This window comes from Phascolarctos cinereus, unplaced genomic scaffold, assembly GCF_003287225.1.
Source record: "Phascolarctos cinereus isolate Bilbo 61053 unplaced genomic scaffold, phaCin_HiC Scaffold_4;HRSCAF=312, whole genome shotgun sequence".
NCBI lineage: Eukaryota > Metazoa > Chordata > Mammalia > Diprotodontia > Phascolarctidae > Phascolarctos > Phascolarctos cinereus.
Genome location: NW_027555847.1, coordinates 7,139,845 through 7,160,203, shown reverse-complemented (window position 1 = coordinate 7,160,203; position 20,359 = coordinate 7,139,845).

The window sequence follows — 20,359 nt, the reverse complement described above, 5'->3', positions numbered from 1 at the left end:
ATAGGTTTTGGTATGTTGTCTCATTATTGTCATTCTCTTGAATGAAATTATTGATTGTTTCTATGATTTGTTGTTTGACCCAATCATTTTTTAGGATTAGATTATTTAGTTTCCAATTATTTTTTAGTCTATCTTTCCATGGCCCTTTATTACATATAATTTTTATTGCATCATGATCTGAAAAGGATGCATTTAATATTTCTGCCTTTCTGCATTGGATTGTGAGGTTTTTATGCCCTAGTACATGGTCAATTTTTGTGTATGTGCCATGTACTGAGAAAAAAGTATATTCCTTTCTATCCCCATTCAGTTTTCTCCAGAGGTCTATCATACCTAACTTTTCTAATGTTCTATTCACCTCCTTAACTTCTTTCTTGTTTATTTTGTGGTTAGACTTATCTAGTGCGAGAGGGGGGTTCAGGTCCCCCACTAGTATAGTTTTGCTGTCTATTTCTTCCTGTAACTCCCTGAACTTCTCCTAAGAATTTGGATGCTATACCATTTGGTGCATATATGTTTAGTAATGATATTACTTCATTGTCTATGGTGCCTTTTAGCAGGATGTAGTTTCCTTCCTTATCTCTTTTGATTAGATCTATTTTTGCTTTTGCTTTGTCTGAGATCAGGATTGCTACCCGCTTTTTTTACTTCAGCTGACATAATATATTCTGCTCCAGCCTTTTACCTTTACCCTGTATGTGTCACTCTTTTTCAAATGTGTTTCCTGTAAACAACATATTGTAGGATTATTTGCAATCCATTTCTGTTTTATGGGAGAGTTCATCCCATTCACATTCACAGTTATGATTACTATCTGTGTCTTTTTCTCCATCCTTTCCCCCATTTATGCTTTTCTTTCTCCTTTTTCCTTTCTCCCCTTCACTAGTGTTTTGCTTTTGACCACTGCCTCCTTCAGTCCCTTCCCCCTTTTATTATCCCTTTCCCTTTTCTTCCCCTTTAGTCTTACTGCTGCTTCCCTCCCTTCTTTCCCCCTCCCTTTTTTTCCCCTTTTTCCCTCCTACTGCCTATAGGGCAAGTTAGATTTCTATACCTAACTGATTATATGCCTTCTTGAGCCAAATCTGATGAGAGTAAGGTTCAAACAATGCTCCCCCCCTTCTTTCCCTCTGCTGTAATAGGATTTTGTGTCTTTTCCTGTAATGTAATTTACCCTTGTCTGCCTCCTCCTTTCTCAGTACATTTTCTAAGATCAGATTGATCCACTTATTTGGATCCATTTAACCCACTTGATTAGATTTTTTTTATCATTACATCAAAGTCAACTAATATCCACCCTCTTTATGTATACTCCTTTAACAAGGTGTAATAACAATACAGTTCTCAAGGGTTGCAAGTCTCATATTCCCTTGTAGGGGTTTAAACAGCCCCCCCTTATTAACAACATATTGTATCTTCTCTGTCCCATTTACCTTTTTAAGTCCTTCTTGAGTCCTGTACTTGAAGATCAAATTTTTTGTTGAGCTCTGGTCTTTTTATCAGGAAAGTTTGGAAGTCTCCTATTTCATTGAATATCCACCTCCTCCCTTGAAAAATGATGCTCATTTTTGCTGGGTAATTGATCCTTGGCTGCATTCCAAGCTCCTTTGCCTTATGGAATATCATGTTCCATGCCCTGCGGTCTTTTAATGTAGAAGCTGCAAGGTCCTGTGTAATCCTGACTGTGGTTCCATGATATTTAAATTGTTTCTTTCTGGCTGCTTGCAGCACCTTCTCTTTCATCTGGTAATTTTGGAATTTTGCTATTATATTCTTGGTTGTCAATTTGGGATCTCTTTCAGGTGGTGATCGGTGGATTCTTTCTATGGTTATTTTCCCTTCTGGTTCTAGGACTTCTGGGCAGTTTTCCTTTATGATTTCCTGAAAGATACTGTCCAGGCTCTTTTTTTCATCATGATTTTCAGGTAGTCCAATAATTTTTAAATTGTCTCTCCTGAGTCGATTTTCCAGGTCGGTTGTTTTACTGATGAGGTATTTTACATTTTCATCTATTTTTTCATTTTTTTGTTTCTGTTTGACTGATTCTTGCTCTCTCATAGAGACATTAGTTTCCATTTGTCCAATTCTAGTTTTTAACAGATTGTTTTCTTCTGTTAGTTTTTGTACTTCCTTCTTCAACTGGCCAATTGTGTTTTTTAGGGACTTGTTTTCTTCAGTGTATTTTTTTTCCAATTGGCCAATTGTATTTTTGAAGGACTCTTCTACCTCTCTCATTTGACTATTAAAATCCTTCTTGAGCTCTTCTAAGAAGGCTTTTTGGGCTTCAGACCAGTTCATATTCCCTTTTGTTGTTGCAGATGTGGGTTTGTTGACAATGTTGTCCTCTTCAGAATTTCTGTCTTGATCTTCACTCTTCTCATAATATGAATCTATGGTATTTCTTTTTACTCATGGTGTTTCTTTATTCCCTGGCCTTTAAAGAGATTGAGCTCTCCTGCTGGGGAACAGAGGGGTACTGACCCAAGCTTCTTGTGTTGGGAGCCTAGGTCTTGGTCACTGGCTTTGTTGCTGGGGCCTCTTATGCTGGAATTGGAGGCTGTAGGTTTCTGGCAGCTTACCTTGTGTTGGGCTGGAATCAGCAAGGCTGGAACTTTCAGGCAATTCTAGGTTGCCTGCTTTTCCTTTCCTTTAGCTTTCTTCAGCTCCTTTTAGATGGTGCTGCAGGTGTTTATCTGCCTGGGGCCCCCTGCAGTGTTGTCTCCCTTTTCTGCTAATGCACGGGAGATTCCTTTGCTGGAGTGCTGAGGACTCCTGGTGGTTTTCTGAGCTGGTTTCCACGGTTCCCCCCCCTCACTGAGGCACTGGAGGTCCAGGTGTTGGTGTTTGCCTGCTCTATCACCTGGGCTTCAGGATCTCTTCACAATTGGAGGCTTCAGGGCTCCTAAAGCTCACCTGGTGTTGGGTTGGAATCAGCAAGGCTGGGGCTTTAGGAAGCCTTTAGGTTGTTTTCTTCACCTCCTTTCAGATGAATGCCACAGGGTACTTATTGGCCTGGGGCCCCTTTTTTTTGCTGAGGCACTGGGAGACCCGTTTGCTGGGTTACTGCACTGCTGCTCTTTGTCTTTCTTCTAGTTCAGGTGTTCCAGGTTTTTTTTTTCTGGGGTGATATTTTCTGGGTCTTCAGAGGTTGATAGGGGAAAGTGAGAGGGACTATCTTTTCACTCCACCATCTTGGCTCCCTGAAGTGGAACTCGAGGCCAAGTTGTTAATGATTTAAAATGTTAACATATGAGTTCATATTTAATCCTAAAGGTAATAGGGAGCTGTTGAAATTTGTCAAGTAGGGGACTGATGAAGTCTGGCCTAAGCTTTAGGAATACCGGTTTGGGAACTGATTGAAGGATGAATTGGAATATAGGTAGAACAATTAGAAAACCATTGTAATAATCCAGGAGACATGGTTTGTCAAGATTTAAACTAGATTGGTGATCATGAGGGGTGACTAAGGGGATGGATTTGAGAAAAGTCATGGAAACCAAAATGCCAAGATTTGATAACTGTTTAATGGGGGTGGCAGAGAAGGAGAGTGAAGATTCCAAGATAATTGGCTCCAAGATTAGAAACCTGAGTGATTAAAGAGGGTGGTACCCTCAATAACAATGAGCAAGACTCATGTACATCTTTCCGTTTCTTTATCTTTATTGGATATATAATGGAAAAGCCAGAGAAATTCAAATAAAATCTAAGCATGAGGATTAAAAAATATATATACATATTTTTTCCCCTTGTTTTAAAATATCTATCAGGCACGTGGTATATTGTCCTACCAAAATGTAGGCTACATGAGGATGGGGAGCACATGTTCTTCCAAGTATACAGAAGGCAGGGGCCACAGCTGACTTACACTGTCAATCAATGAGGGCCTCTCAGGTCCCTTCCACCTCAGACTCTGTGCTTTTCTTTCCTCCTTCCCTCCTCCCACCTCCTCTCCTCACCTAGCACAGGACTCTGCTCAGAGTTGGTCCATGGTACATATTTTTTAAGTCAGAGAAGAAATGTTGTTAACAAGAGTTATCCTGTCATTTTCTTACACATAAGGATTCCATTGAATTAATATAGTGAAAATGTTTTGAAAAATAAAGTGTGACAGAAATGCAACCACTTATAAATTATAATGTAATTCACCAAGGACTTATGAAGTCCTTATTATAAGCAAGGATGCTGGGTATGCAGAGAGAAAATCTGCTTTCAAAGAGTTTGCTTTCTACTGGAATCCCCAGTTTCCTTCAAAGTTCCACTCCTACATGACATCTGCTAAAATCCCCTTCTCCAGCTGCTAGAGTAAGCTCCCCCAGTTACTTTATTGCATACATTTCTCTACATATATGATATTTCTTCTGAAGAGAATATAAGCTCACAAGGACAGAGATTTTTCCCATATTTTGTCTTCACCCCCCCCCAATAACTAGCACAGCACCTCTCAGTAGGTGCTTGATAAATATTTATGTAATAAATATTTATTAAGGTTGATTGGTTCATTGATTGATAATTCAGTATCATTATTTCAATGTCTCCATAGACACCCAGGGCAGGAAGAAATCTCTGAATTGAATCCTTTTTTTTTTCTGCTATTGTTTCAATTCTTCTGTCCCTGAAAATATTGAGGGGGTTCCAATCTCCTTGACATCAATCCTTTGATCAAATGGGAAAATGATGCTAAAACAGCCAGTGAAAAGATAGTAGATGATTTCCAAGACTAGATGGTCATGCTGGGAGTATGTCAGCACAATATCCCTGTAGTTTGACTCATTGGTTCAGGTTGGAGTTTGCTGACAAGGCCATTCCCAGGCATTTGTCAGAGTAAGGATAAGACGAAATCTGGAGGAAACTTAGCTCCAGGGCAGAACTTTCATGGGTTAGGGGTTACTTTGATGGTTCTGTAATTATAATTTGTCTGCATGGCATAGTAAAGATGAGTTCATAATGACAGCCTTTGATAAAGTGCCAGGTAAATTGGGCTGGGGAAGAGGACAGACTTAACAGGACAAGAAAACCTGGAGTGAAACCTTTGCTTTTTGCTGGGTGAAGCAAGTCATTCCACACACTGAGAAATTATAACCAATTACAATAACTAACAAGAGTTAACAAACTGCCGTTGTTTGTAAAACATATTTCAGTGGAAGGGGTAATTGAAAGGAAGGCCAAGTTCATCACTGGGAACTTCTGATCAAGTGCTCTGGGATAGACAGGCTTCAATCAGCTTCACTAGAGGGTGTAGCCACACTGATGAGTTCACTAACCATTCAAGAATTGACATAAGTATCAAAGCTCCAAAGGTGTCCTGTAGATTGGTTATGCATCAATCCATCAACAATCTTTAATTTTTTTTCCTGGTTATTTCTCCCTTCACTGATGCAGATACCAATTTCTCTGCTTTAGCAAATAGTCTTCAAAAGTCTTTGGGTCCTCAAACAGGAATTTCCCTACCTCCATCCTGGAGATGAGTCTCTCTAAACTTGGTGAGGTTGCTGTGCAGGCAACGGGCATGTAGTCCTTCAGTAGGCCTGCAGAAAAGCCTTTCTGGCTTTAGAAAGCACTAACAGCTTGTTCTGTGACACCACAGCCTTTAAGAATCCAAGTAACTAAAAATAAATAAATAAATAAAAATTTAAAAAAGAATCCCACTCACTAGGGGCAGCTAGGTGGCATAGTGGATAGAGCACAGGCCCTGCAGTCAGGAGGACCTGAGTTCAAATCTAGCCTCATACATGATACTCACTAGCTGTGTGACCCTGGGCAAGCCCGATTGCCTTGCAAAAAAAAAAAAAGAATCCTTGTGATTGCTATGCAAAAATAAGGAATAGGCACAGAACCTTTTGTGGAGATGCCTAGAGAATATCATCAATTGACAAATGAGTAAGGCCTTTTCTCCGGCTTGTGTTAGACACTATGGTGAGGCACAGGAATCTAAGGAATGGCCTGTCATCTTCATGGAGCTCACCAATGATCTTGGATTTAAGGCATAGATAGCAGAGAAACCAAGTCTGCAGATAAATCTAGGAGAAATGCCTAACACACGGATGACAGAAGCAGGATCCAAACAAAAAGTTAATACTAACTAACACTAATAATTAATTAATTAATAACAGTCTCAAGAGGCTAAACTGATGGACTTATTTTATGAAGATAAAATTTAGGATATACAAATACAAATTCCTATACTTATGATAAAAATCCCTCAACTGGGCAGTGAAAAGATGGTGGATGGGGAATGACTAGCCAGTAGTTCCTGTGAAATGTCCTGGGGACTGTTAGTTGACTTTAAGCTCAAGGAGTCCACGGTGTGATGTGGCAGCCCACATTCATGCCACTGGAGTTGAATGTAAGAGAAAGATGGCATGTTGTCCAAAAGGCAGGAGGTGATAATTCCTATGGCCTCTGCCTGGGTCAGTCCACATCTGGAGTATGACCTTCAGTTCTGGATTTCACATTTGAAGAGGGATAGCAATGCATTGGAGACAATCCAGAAGAGGGGCCCAAGATGCTGAAGGGCTTTGAATTCGTACCACAGGAGGACTATTTGAAGGAACTGGAGATGTTTAGTCTGGAGAGAAGAGATTTAGGGAGAACATGAGAGTTTTGCTCAGGGCTTTGAAGGGCTGCTACTGTGGAAAAGCACAGTGGAGAGGAATGACAACTCCCACAAAGGCACATGATTCAGAATCAGGCTTGTGCCATCAGGTGTGGATAAGTTGAATTTGAGGTCATGATGGCATACCCACAATCAAGTGTCCAATAGATTATTGGACATAGATTTGGGATTTAGTTATATTGAGTCTGAAGATAAAGAACTTTCTATCCACTCATGTTCCCCTAGAAAAGACAGGCCTGCCTTGCTCTATGGTGAGCCCTTTTATAGATATTAGGAAGCCATCAGTCAGGGGGAGACATGTAAGTAGGCATTTTTTTTCACTTGCGGATAAAAAGTAATTTCGGAGTGAGTAGAGCAGTGGCAGCAGACTGGAGCATCTCGCCAAGGATAGATGTTTGTTTCCTGACAAAGTACTCCCTGCATGTGAGTGTCATGGGACAAAAGCTCACTGGCCCATGGCAATTACAGCTCTGGGCAGGGATGTGGTCCTTTCAAATTCTGAGATTCAGTTCTCTGTGGACAGCCTTTCATCAGCAAACCAATTAAAGAAGAGCAAACCTTCCGCCTCCTTAACAGTGATTTGCTCTCAATAGCCATCAGCCATCTACCTTTTAAACTCTGATCTTGACCCACCCAAGGTCCCTAGTTTCTGGAACATGAACAAGTTCCTTAGGCATCCAGAACAGGGCCTCATTCTTCATTCACAGTATATGGGGCCATTTGAATCAGAGCCTTACCAGGGTTGGCCCCTGCAAGAGGAACAGAAAAAGCAATTGCAAACTTCCCAGTGATGGGTCCAGAGTGTTCCAGACTGGAATAATGGGGAATTTGTCTCTGAGCCCTTGTCAGCTCAGGGTAGCATGTACTGAGCCATCCCAGACATTCCTGTCCCTGAGAAGGAATGGGTGGCTAATAACAGAAGAGCATCACATTTCTCTCGGATGCAGCTGGTGGCAGAGCTGACTGGGTTACGGGTCTGAATGGAAGGAAGTGGTGAAGAGGGTGATCGCAGATCCAGGAAAGGGGCCCCTCGGGGCAGGGCTGAGTAGGTCTTAGGGATGCACAGTGAGGCCTGTTCCCCAAGTCCTGGGGACTGGTTCTATTCACTCAAATCCAAATCAGTGTCAAATCCCTTTTGTGTCTCCAAGTGGTGGTTTGGAAGGGATGTGGCATTCCTGCTGCCCACTCGCTAGAATGGCTGAGCTCTCCCTGTTGCTGTGGGCCAGGCCACTACTGCTGATTGGAATCAGGTTGGATTTGGGGGTGGGGCTTTTTTCCCCTTATACTCCTCCGACTCTGTTGTTCTCCTCCCCATCATCAGTGCTGTGTTTGGATAGAAACACAGAAGGGACACTATCAATCTCTCATCCTCTATTTGCCCCATCTGATTAAAAGGGGGATTGATTTCTCTCCCAGCCCGAGTAATTCCCTTTTGCAAAAAATACATATAATCCACTGTTTCCATAGTAATCATTCACTTCTCCTCTTTCTGAGAAGGAATTACAAGGGCCTTGCTGCTGCCAATTTATTCCTCAGGAATTTTAGATAATTTGATTCATCACTCTGCCAGGGGTCACCACGGATTTTCTTTTTCCTTTTTCAGAAAATGGGAAAACAAGCATAGTCGAAAAATACCTCTGCTTTGCTCAGCCTCTGCCTCCAGTGCACTGCTGGGCCCAGCTGTTTCCCCAGCACTGGATGTGAGCCCTCTCTCTCCCTCTCCCTCTCTCTCCCTTTCTTTATCTCCTCCTTCTCCCCCTCCACCTCCTCTTTCTTATTCTCTCTATCCCCCCTTTCTCTGTCTTTTTTTCTTCTTCTTCTTCTTCTTCTTCTTCTTCTTCTTCTTCTTCTTCTTCTTCTCTTCTTCTTCTCTTCCTTCCTTCCTTCCTTCTCCTCCTCCTCCTCCTCCTCTTTCTCTCTCTGTCTCTCTCTCTTTGTCTCTGTCTCTCTCTTTCTTTCTCCCTGTCTTTCTCCCTCTCCCTGTCCCTCCTCAATTCATTTTCTAGAAAGGAAAGTGGCACCTCTTCCCATTTCAGGTTTATGGGCAGATCTTGGCCTTTGTCCTGGTGTTTCCTCTGTAGTGCTTTCTTCTGGGAAGGATGAAAAGCAAAGTAGAGGCTGTGTTTCCAAGGGTCAGGATGAGGCAGTCCTGGCTGGAAGGCAGGAGAACCTTGGCCAAGCCACTCCTCTTCTCTGGGCCTTGGTTTTCACATCTGTGAAATGAGGCAGAAAGGGAATAAAGGCCATGTGGAATAGTGGGTAGAGCATTCCATTTGGAATGAGGAAGACCAGGCTTTCAAACAAGTCTCAGATACTGACTAGCTGTATAACCCTAGGCCAATTGCTTAACCTCTCTGGGCTGCAGATTTCTCATTGGCACCATGATAATGGGCTTGTGATCAATAACCTCTAGGATACCTTCTAACTTGAGCTTCATAAAGCTGTGACAAGGTCACTTGTAGCCCCTACACTTGAGAACTGGTCTCCTTTTTGGGCTTGAGGACTGACTTCAGATCTCAGCAGAGGCCGTGTCCAGCCCAGGACCCTTGCCCACAAGGGGAAAGAGCAGGGTTCAGGTGACTCAGCACAGCCTGGATATCTGGACCCAGGCTTGCCTCCTGAGTAACCTGTGGCACTCACAATCAGAACCGGGAGAGCCCTCAGAGCATTAGCACTGGCTTTTTCCCACATAGATACTGAACACATTTTGCTTTAAGGGGGTGTTGATTTCGATGCTGGGATGACTCAGGGCCTCCGTCTGTCTCCCTGAAATGTGGGCATGACATGAGTGCATTTCAGTGCAAGGTTTTTTCTTTGGTCCTATGGAATGTCCTCTCTCCTTTGTTGCCACTGTTGTCCCTGTTGGTGCAGTCATTCTGTTCTCCTCATTCTCTTGACCCTTGTCTTTGACCACCTGAGAAATGGGTGCACATTTCTTTTTGCCAAGCCTCTGACTCTGGTCCCTTGGGTTTTCAAACTCAATATAATCTGGCTTCTAAAGATGTCTTTGGAGCTAGCCATGTGCAGGGCTGTAGGGGCCTAAAGAAGTTCTAAACCCTCTTCTTAGAGATCTGGAACCCAGGAAGAAAAGTCAGGCCTCGGGTATAAAAGAAAGTTAGAGGGAGAGGGGTTTAGGTCTGGTCACTGTGACAAATTCATTTGAAAAGATAGCACTGCCTTCCTCCTCACCTCCACTCCCAGAATCCCCTGCTTCCTGCAGAACATGGCCCAGGTGCCACCTCTGACTTGAGGCTTTGAGACCTCTTCTGATCTATCCCAGCCTTCATTATTTGCATTCTCTCCTTCTTAAAATTACCTTGGATATGAAGGGCAGTATGGTGTAGTGAAGAGGGAGCCAGCCTAGAAGGCAAGGAGATCAGTACTCAGTCCTACTTCTGGCACTGTGTCACTTGCACTGACTGGTTGTTATCTTGGGCAAGCCACTGAACAAACTTCTCAGTGCTCCAGGAAGTTTCAGAGCAGGTGATGATGTGCAATGATGGAGAGAATGTCCTCATCTGGGAGTTCTCTATACCAATGAAATCCCAGCTTTTATTATCTGACGTTGATACAATTTGTAGTCACTCTGCCTGTGTACAGGCGTCATCTCCCAAAAGAACATAAGGTCGTTGAGGGAAGGGACTGATTGTTTTTGTCTTTTGTTCCTTACTGCCTAGGCTTGGAGGGGGGGTGGCAAGCAGAAGGCTTTTGATAAAAGGTTGTTGAGTTGAATTGGATAGAAGACTTCCCTCTCAAATTGTTTCCTCTGCTCAGCATTGTGAAGATCCCTTAGCAAGCTCTCCATCCTGGTTTTTTCATGGTTGATTTCTCTCCTTCCCCTCCAGGAGAGTCAGAGTAGAGGGGAAAGAGAAGCTGACTTCCCATTCTGGAAGAGCTTAGAGCTGAAAGAGACTTATCATCTATCAAGTCCAACACTCTTGTTTTGTAGATGAAGAAACTGAAGCTCAGAGTCATTAAGTGACTTTCCTAGGGTCATATCACTAGCAACTTTCTGAAGTGGGGTTAGAAGCATGATCTTTGCTGCATCGCTAAGACTTTGGCTGTCAGTGTGAAAGCACCACCACCTTGGCTCTTCACCTGCTAGCCTTTGCTCTTGTCACATCACCAATCCACCTTCTTTCACTATCATTGATAGGAGGCTCTTCCATCCCATCCCAAGATCAGGTTCTGAAGGTTCCTTTTGCCAGATGCCAGGCAGACTGGCTCAAAAGGGAGAGCATAGACAGAGATGTTTGACAATGCCTCCAGGCAGCCTGAAGAATGGGGCTCATGGGATTATTCTCCTGACCACTTCCCATTCTTTTATTTAGCATCCATGGTCACTTTGTGACCAGATGAAGCCCAAGAATTATTCAGAGAAGAGGATGAGCAATGTAATGGTGAACGGGTGGCAACTAGCCAAGGATTCTGCCTTATCTGCATTGAACTGGCTATGATGCTGCAGCCATCAGTTCAATGAAATGCTGGGATCTTTCTTAAGTTGCTGTCCTTCTAGTTGGGTTGTTCCACACTGAAATGCTTCCAATTTCTTTCCCTGAGGTGTGATGAATCTTCACTTTGAAATGGCACTCTTGACATGTCATTGATTAGGGCGGCCAGGAAATCATGCTAGGTTCTTTGAGACATGGGTGAATACATTTCTCATTGAGTGTCAGATTCTAATGAATCAGACTCAAAATGAACCTCAGTGACAGGCCAAATTTCCCATCCCAGGCCGTGAAATCAGACCATATTTTCCTTGACATTCAGCCTTCACTGGCCAAAGGGTAAATCAGTTTTAGCAAAATGTCAATGAATTCCAAATGAGGCTTATAGAGTGTGAGTATCCTGCCCATTTAATAAATATCTGAGTTAGTATTTGAACCCAGGCTTTTGCAATTTCAGGTACAGCACTCTATCCAATCTACTACACTGCTTCTCCAAAAATTTTCCATCAAAAGCACTAGTAAGATTTGAATTCAGATCCCCTGTTCTTAGCCCTGGGTTATGGATATTACACTGAGTTTGATGTACTGCCTAGACATGTTGGTAGCAATGTTCTAGAGGTTATTGGTGATGTAGAGGTAGAGCTCTAGAGTGAGATTAAGGCTGGAGATACATATTTGGGAGCCTTTTGTAAAGAAGTGTTAAGTAAATCCATAGAAGGTGATGATGAGGAAAGGGGAGAGAGAGAGTAAGAGAGAAAGAAGGAAAGGGAGAAGGAGAGGGAGAGAGAGAGAGAGAGAGAGAGAGAGAGAGAGAGAGAGAGAGAGAGAGAGAGAGAGAGAGAGAATCTTTTGAAAGAAGGCCCATAAAATTTAGATGTCAAAGTGATCTTAGAATCCATCTAGTATCACCCTCTCATTTTCCAAATGAGGAAATTGAAACCCAGAAAGGTGAGGCTGCCTCCCCAAGGTAACACAGGAAGGAAGAAGGGCTGAGGTTGAAGCCAGAGCAAAAGAGGAGTAAATGGGTAAACACAGAGGAGTTTTGAGGCATGGAGGAGAAATGAATGAACTCATGGCAGATGGCCTTGGTTTTCTCAGTAGAATAGGAAGCCAGGCCCTGGCTCTCTGTTCTGAGCCAGGGGCTTGGCAGCAACTTGAGGACACACAAAAAGGGTCAGAACAACCTCTGAAAGGAGCATTTAATTCATTTATTCATTCATTCACTTATTTTTTTTTATTGTTAACAGCCATAATCGACAAACATATTAAGCATTTCAATATACAAAGAAGAACAAAAAGAGGATTGTATGTGGGACCTTGAACTTCTGTTAAGTAGGTTGGTTTATTTAAAAATGTTTATTAAATTTAATAAGGTAGTAACAAAATTCCCTCATTTGGGTCCTGAGCAGAACACTTTAGAGTTTCAGTCAGGAAGGCATGATCAAACTGCCTTTTCCAACTGAAGAGCTCATTGAGGATTACTCTGCCTGCCTAACAGAGATGCCATAGTCCAAGACTCATTGGATTGAAAGCATCAAAAGGGCTATTCGAAGTCAGAACCTTTTAATGCCATGGGCCCAGCAAATCTATAAATTTCTAGTTCTGGCAGGCTCTTGGGCCAGCTACTGCTGGTCTAATCAAGGTTGACATCATCACTCATATGTTGCCAGGGGACACTCCCAAGGGTTGAATGATTCTGAATTTGGGGCCTTTGGAATCTGCCTCATTAGACCCTGAGCCCATCATAGTGATCCCTAAGATTCACCTGCATGGGAAGTCCCCAATTGCCATCCATGTCCCCAGAACCCTGTTCTTGTCCCCCAGAATGGAGAGAAGCCTTGGAGTCCATCCCCACCAAGATGCCTAAGTTCCTGTCTCTTAATCACACAAGCTCCATGCTCTCTCAAGTGGTTGAGTGAGTCCTCAGACTCTCTGTTGATATAGGACATTTGTCCCAGTACTTTAGAGAGCCAGGCCATTTCCCTGCAGAGCCTGCAAAGGTGCTCTGCTCTATGTGCTGGGATGTTCTGGGCAGTTTTTGTCAGGCTGTCAGAGCAGTCCCACCAGCTGGGCTGATGGCTGTAGTGGGGGCAGCCTCCTCAGAGCCTCAGACATTGAGCAAGTAGAAGAAAGGTTCTTGGGGGTGAGATTGGAAGGATTTAAAAGTAAAGGAACAATTCTGCAATGTGCTTTTTTTCTTTTTTAACATAGCTCTTGCTTTTATTTTTTAAGGCTGTTTATTTCACATCAATAAGTCCAGTATGAAAAATACATGAGGTGAGGAATGCTTAAGAAAGGGAGGATGGCTGACCTCAGTCTCATGGCTAGTCTGTCTAGAACACTATCAACTCCAACTGAAACAGAGGGAGGAAAGAGACCTTAAAGGTCATTCGGGCAAAAGCATCTTGTGGCGTATGACCTTTAAGGTCAAGTACTTTTTCTCAATTTGGCACATAAATCCCTTCAAAATCTAGATCCAGCAGACCTTTCTGGCCTTATTAGACAATATTCCCCTTCACAGCCAAAAAGATTTATCTACCTCTCCACCATCATAGTGGGGCATAGCAGTCTCGCAAGGAAGGGAAAGGAAATAGCAATGAATAAAGGCAGAACAATCCAATGCTTATGATGCCTCTGTTTCTCCACTATGGAGAATATCTGTTGGACTAGAAAGGACAGAAAACACAGGTGGAGCTGAAACCCAAGAAGGGGGGGAGATAGGATGTGAGAACCTATGGGGTCTCAGTGAGTTCACGCTGACTGGCCTGGATGAACAGCACCCACGGGGGGCTAAAAGAGTGAGAAAACTGGGTTGTTGAGCCACAGCTGGTCATGGCAGAGATGATGGAGAGAGATGCTACAGGACTGGAGAAGTGAAAGCGTCCCCGTTTTCAAAAGAGGAGAGAGAAGAGAGCCTCACAAACTAGAGGTCAACAACATCCCCAGGTGGTTTTGACTCTAGCTGTTGACAGGCCCACACTTCTCAATGTTTTATTTGAGATGATGATTTCTTGAGCCCAATTATAAAATGTTGACTTATTACTATTACATTCTATCTTATTAGTTTTGTCCCATCACACTCACCTTTCAAAGTCTCTTCAGATCCAATATGTTAGCCATCCTTCTGAATTCTGTGCCACCTGTAAGTGTGATTAAGGGTGCCAAGCCTTGACTTTCGTTCCTCATTTTTGATCAAATGAATTAACGTCTTCAAAGCCCCTGGAAAATTTTGAAGCCCTATCTAAATGCTAGTTATTATTATTATTGCTGCTAATAATAGTATTCCCAGGAAAATTTTTAAATAAAGATTAAATGTTAACATCTATAAAGGAGGCGATGACATTCATTAAGAGATAACATGATTTCTTGAAGAAGGGATCATGGCAGACTGACCCCAAGCCCTGTTATGACAGGGGCTTCTAAACCATTACATAAGGGAAATATAATAGCTAATAGCTCCCATTAGATGTTAGTCAAGGAGTCGGTGCTCTCTGATGGCTGCTTTGAGGACAGGATGAAGAGCTAGGGGCTGGATGGCAGTGTTGTTAGGTGGAACTGATTGATTGACTATAGACAAAAAATAGTCAGTAACAGGTCCAAGCTAAGTTGGAGAGAGTCTCTAGTGGAATGCCCCAAGGATCTAGCCTTGGTTTGTATAGTCCAACATTTTAACAGGGGCTTGATTGAAGACATAGATAGCATACTTCATTGAATTTAAGACCCTGACAGAGACCCCCACCATATCTCTCCCAGAACCACACAGTTATTTAACCTCTGTTTGCCTCAATTTCCTCAATTATAAAAGGAGGATAAAAATAGCTCCTATCACATAAGGCTGCTGTGAGGATCAATTGAAATAATATTTTTGAAGTGCATAGCACAGTTCTTGGCACACAGTAGGTGCTTATTCCCTTCCTTTCCCTTCCCAGAGCTGGAATGTAATAAGGGCTTAATAATAACTTACTAAATCAGATTCAGTTGAACAGCTTCAAAGCTTCCAAGAAACACGAACTAGGAAGAAACAAACTCCTTTCCCATTTCTGTGCTTTGAAATCCACGTCATCTCCCACTGATAGAGCCTTTGACCAAAGTCCAATTCTTTGTGTATGAGGGTTTTGTGAAGATTTCAGCTCCTGCCCCCACATTTTTTTTTCAGTTGTTGCTGGAATCATTCAGGACACAGTGGGCCACCCCACTCTCCACGTCGTAGCTGTCTTACCACTGTGTGATTTGAGGGTGGACCAACTTAAGAAAATTATCCCCTTTCCTACCCCATGGTCTCTGAAACAGTAATGTAAATACCAAATTATATTTGTATGCAATAATAACCATGTCAAAAGAAGAAAGGAGGACAGTATAGAGAAACAAGGCTGGCGATGTAGTCAGAGCAGCTTAGAGACAGCACCCTTTCCCTGGAGATTATTCATACCCCAGCAGATCTTTAACCCTGCAGGTGCCATACAGCTGCAAGAGATTGAAGGTTTCTTATGTTGCCTTAACCAACAAATTCAATCAAGTTGATGTGGCCACTATTTAAGCTTAGTTATTTGTGTTGGAATGGAAGCTTCTTGAGGGCATGGGCTGTTTACTTAGCACATTGGTAAATGCACAGTGAAAGCTTATTGATTTGACTTCCCAGGCCACCAATTGTATTTCTGCTCCTTTTGGCTCCCTTCCATCGAATCCAGCGTTGCTAACTCATCTCAGTCCAACAGGATTCTGAGATCAGCTCATATGTCCCCTCCCAGAGGAGAGTCTCCTGATGCCCTCTAATTGGTAGTTCCCCCATTAGAAAATTATTTTGCACTTGTTTTGTCTATATTTTACATTTTTAAATTCTTTGTTTCCCTCATTAGGACATGAGTTCCTTCTGAATGAGGACCGCTGCATTTTTGTCTTTGTATTCCCAGTGCTTATTACAGTGACCAGTACCTAGACAGCATACAGTAAAAATTGTAGTGACTGACTGACTGAATGAGTTCCCCCAAGTCTTCTCATGTTGCTCCAAAATAATTGGTTACATCACTTTCTTACCTGGTTTGTGGGAGAATAAATCCTGGCCATCTACTCTATTTTCAGGCACTCAGGAGTGATAATCCTGCTCTTGAAGAAGATGGTAAACATTGTTTCTCTTTGTAAGAACTTTGGATCATTTCACGAATATCACACTTTCCACTAAGTTCAATGAACTTATCTTTGTGCCCACGAAGATTCCATGGGCAAAGCCATCACTAGGATGGGATAGTCAGTCCTTTGCTCCAGGGCACTAACATTTAGCAATGATATATATATTTAACTCGTCCTCCTCCGGTAGAAACCATCAGAGAGATTTATATACTCTTGTGTTCTCCCCTAGACTTACTCTATTTGGCTCCAGAGGGCAGAACGAAGGACAGTTATTGCACTTGCAAAGCAAATTCAGGCTTACTATCTGGATGAGCTTGCTAGCAGTTAAAGTCATTGAGAAGCAGAAAGGGCTGCTAGGCAGGTGGTGGGTTTCTTTGCTTCAGAGTTCTTAAAATACAAGATAGATAACTACTTGCCCATGTCTCCCATACAGGTGATTAGTGTTCTGAGATAGGTTGAACTGAGGTCTCTCCAACTCCACAAATCTATGATTCTGGGAATTTGCTTGATTATATCTTATTTTCACTTCGTGAATTTGAGAGCTCATTCCATGTTGCTTGCCCTAGCTGTCAGAATTACTAGGTTTGTCTCTGATACTAGCTCAAGAAAAATAGAGCAAAAAAAGAGGGGGGAATAGCGAGCACAATAACTTGCTCTCCAGCCACAAGACTTGGGCTCTGTTGACTTCAAGAATGAATGTATTAATGAATAAATGGATGAATGGAAAAGCATTTATTAAGCACTTACTGTGTGCCACTAACTGTGTTACTGGGAGCATAAATGCAAAAAACAAGGTCATCCTTGATGTAATGGAGAAGACAATGCATAGAGGGGACTGGTGGCCAAGAAGGGGTGTTTTGAACTATTAAATCACAGAGATAGTGAATGTAGTCATATGACAATTAACTGGCATGTTCTTTTCAGGAAGGGTGGAGTGGTGATATTGATCTGATTGCAATCCCTAGAGCTATAAGTGACAAATAGTAGGGGGAGGACAGCTAGGACATTGACACTATAGCATGAAGATGGCTGTAGAACTGCAGCAGCATAGTGAATCTGGGTCTGGGTCTGGGACTAGAGATGACTGACAATGTCAAGGCCCCTGGGCAGGAGCTACAGTGGCATCTCAGAGCGGGAGGAGGCAAAGAATGATCTCAATGATTCTTGGAGCTTTACTTGGGCTGCACAGTGGCCAGACCCATGTTCTAGGGCTTGCAGCATAAGGTACTGCGAAACCACAGTTTGTACATGTCTGTAGCCTTCATGCTGCTACATGCCTTAGTCGTATTACTTGGTCAGCAGCTTGAGCTGATAATTGAGAGCTCCGTTGGAGCTCCGAGGACCTGGGTTCATATCTCAGACCTTTAGGAAAACCACTTTTTGGTGTCTCTGTTTCCAAGTGATTGATAAATGCCTTCCAGCACTAAATCTATGGTGCTTTTGGAGGCTTTTGTGAAGCCACAGTGTTAATAGACAAGGGCAGGAAGATTTTATTGTTTGTCTCCCCACACACATAAATCCTCAGTCTGACAAGGAATAGAGTATTGAACCTGCAGTCAGGAAGAACTCAGAAACTGATGAGGTGTTTGACCATGGACAGCTCACTTCTCACTGAGCCTCCCTTTCCTCATCTGTAATGGGCAGCAATAATACCTGCATTATGAATAATAGAAATGCTACCCTAAAACTGCACTAAGCATTTTGGGATACCTTGCATATGTAAAGTATGGAAAAACTATAAAGATCATCAGCTTTTTATTATTCAGAACTCCCTCTGCTGGTTTACCAGAATCTTTTCCCCCCAAAGAATGTAAACTTCTTGAGGGCAGGGACTTATTGTGGTTTGTTTATTTTAAGATTGGGTCTCTGGGTCTTGCTGAGGCTGGAGGTAGGGGCTTGTCCTATGGTGCTAAACTTAATGTAGAATCCAGTTGACTTAGCCCACAGATCAGCCTGCCTAATTGCTGAGATGATGGTTCTGCCATGAAGAAGCCCAGAAGGAGGGACAATTGCATCAGTGTCTTTGTCTCTTAGCATCCAAAATGATGAATGCATTGATTATCTCTTGACATTTCTTTGCATTCCTTTACATTTACTTGTGCACAACTATCCTTATCACTATTTGGAATGTGAGCAGTTTGAGGGCAGGACTTTTGTCATTGTTATTGTTTTCTTTTTGATCTTTGCCAGTCTAGCTCTTAGTATAGGGCACAGAGTCAGTACTTGATAATTCAATTCACATGTACTTGGGCATGGAGATGTCAGTACTTCTACCTGTCCAGCCAATTCCCAATATGCCACCCAAGTAAAAGGAAGCTTTATGTGGAAGGAAACCTTCTAGCACCATGACAATCTTGACATCACAGTACTGCCCATTCAAATCATCCTTACTACTGGGGAGAAGAGAGACAATTGTGCACAGCAAATCCTACATCAGCTACTCTGTGGATGGAAGACTCCCTGAAATTGTCATTCATAGAGCTTTGGGGACAAGGCACTCTTGGGGTTATGATAAACAACCCAATTCCCAAGAGGCTTATACTCTGACCCTGTGCCTGCACATTGTCTCTTCTATTTTTGTGAAATTATTCTCCCATGGATCTCCAATAAACCATCTTCTCTCCCCTACATCTCAGAACATATCAGGACCCCAATGTCCCATTTTGGGAAATATGCTTCCCATATTCTCCCACATTCAAGACTTTGTCCTTATTGACGCCTGGGTCCAGAATCATTTCTACCCTCTGTTCTGACTGTTGAAATCCTGCCTATCTTTGAAAGTCAAGTTCAGATATCACTTCTTCTTGAGATCTTTTTTGTTGCCTTCCTGGTGATGCAGATCTTCTGCCCTGCTCCTCAGATTTCACAGATGATTTCTTTATACTCCTTTCACACTTGTCATGAATTGTGGTTAGATGTACGTACATCACAGCTAGGTGGCACAGTGGATAGAATGTGGACTAGGAGTGAGGAAGGCTCATCTTCCTGAGTTCAAATCAGGCTTCACATACTTACTAGATGTGTGACCCTGGGCAAGTCACTTAACCCTATTTGCCTCAGCTTCTTCATCTTTAAAATGAGTTGGAGAGGGAAATTGTAAACCACTGTAGTATCATTGACAAGAAAACCACAAATGGGGTCATAAAGAGTCAGACAGGACTGAACAACAATAAATATCACATTTCTGACCTGACTGCATGTTCCATGAAGGTAGGAAACAGATGACATTTAATCTTTGCATTCCCCTCCCCCTGTACCCAGCACGAAGTCTGCAACTGTGTTGAATAACCAATTCTTGAATAACGGATGCTTACAGAGGCCAGGAAGACACAACTCAGAGGAAATCACTGCAGTTGGAGTAAGAAGATGCAAGTTTAAATCCTGGCATATCTACTTCTGCTCACATGACCTTTACTTAGATCATTTGACCTCTCAGCATCTGTACAATGAGGAGGCTGGATGAGATGGCCTCTGCAGTCCCTGCCATCTCCAGACCTCAGCAGGCTTTTGCCTGTCTCATGACCCCGACCTTCCCACTCTCTCCATTTCTCTCTCCCATGCTGTCTCATAGGGTTGAGCTTACAGAGATGTCTTCCTAGATGTAGCCAAAACTCACAGGCTCTGGGGTGGTCAAAAACTTAGATGGCTGCCCTCTGAGCTTCTGGGCTGAGCCCAGAGAGTCATCCAGGGGCACCTCTACAGGTAGGTGGGTCTCAGCCACATCCTCTTTGGGGTCTCTGCCTCCAGTGAGGAGAATTGATGAGTGCAGCTAGCCTACCCTGATGGAGCTCCTTTTAAAAATCTCACAGGTACACCCAAGGCATGCTTTATCACTTCAAAATAGCCATCATTGTTGCATCTCCCCAAATTCTTCCCTCCTCTCCTCCTCTTCCTCCCTCTGTCTCTTGTCTCTCTCTGTTAACTGGTGAGCAGAGAAGTATGAATCCACACTAAGAAATCAAAGACTTGAGTAACATGGCTGCCTCTCTTGGACTCAATACCCCTGCCCGTGTTGTCCCAGGGTCCACTATTTTGTTACCTATTGCTGGGAAAAATAGCTCTTTTTTATTTGCAAGTTTTTCCACAGAATGAGAAATGAATCAAGATAGAGCCACCAACCAGGATAATAAGATCCTTCCCTGTGAAATTCTGTCATCTCATACACTCTACTGAC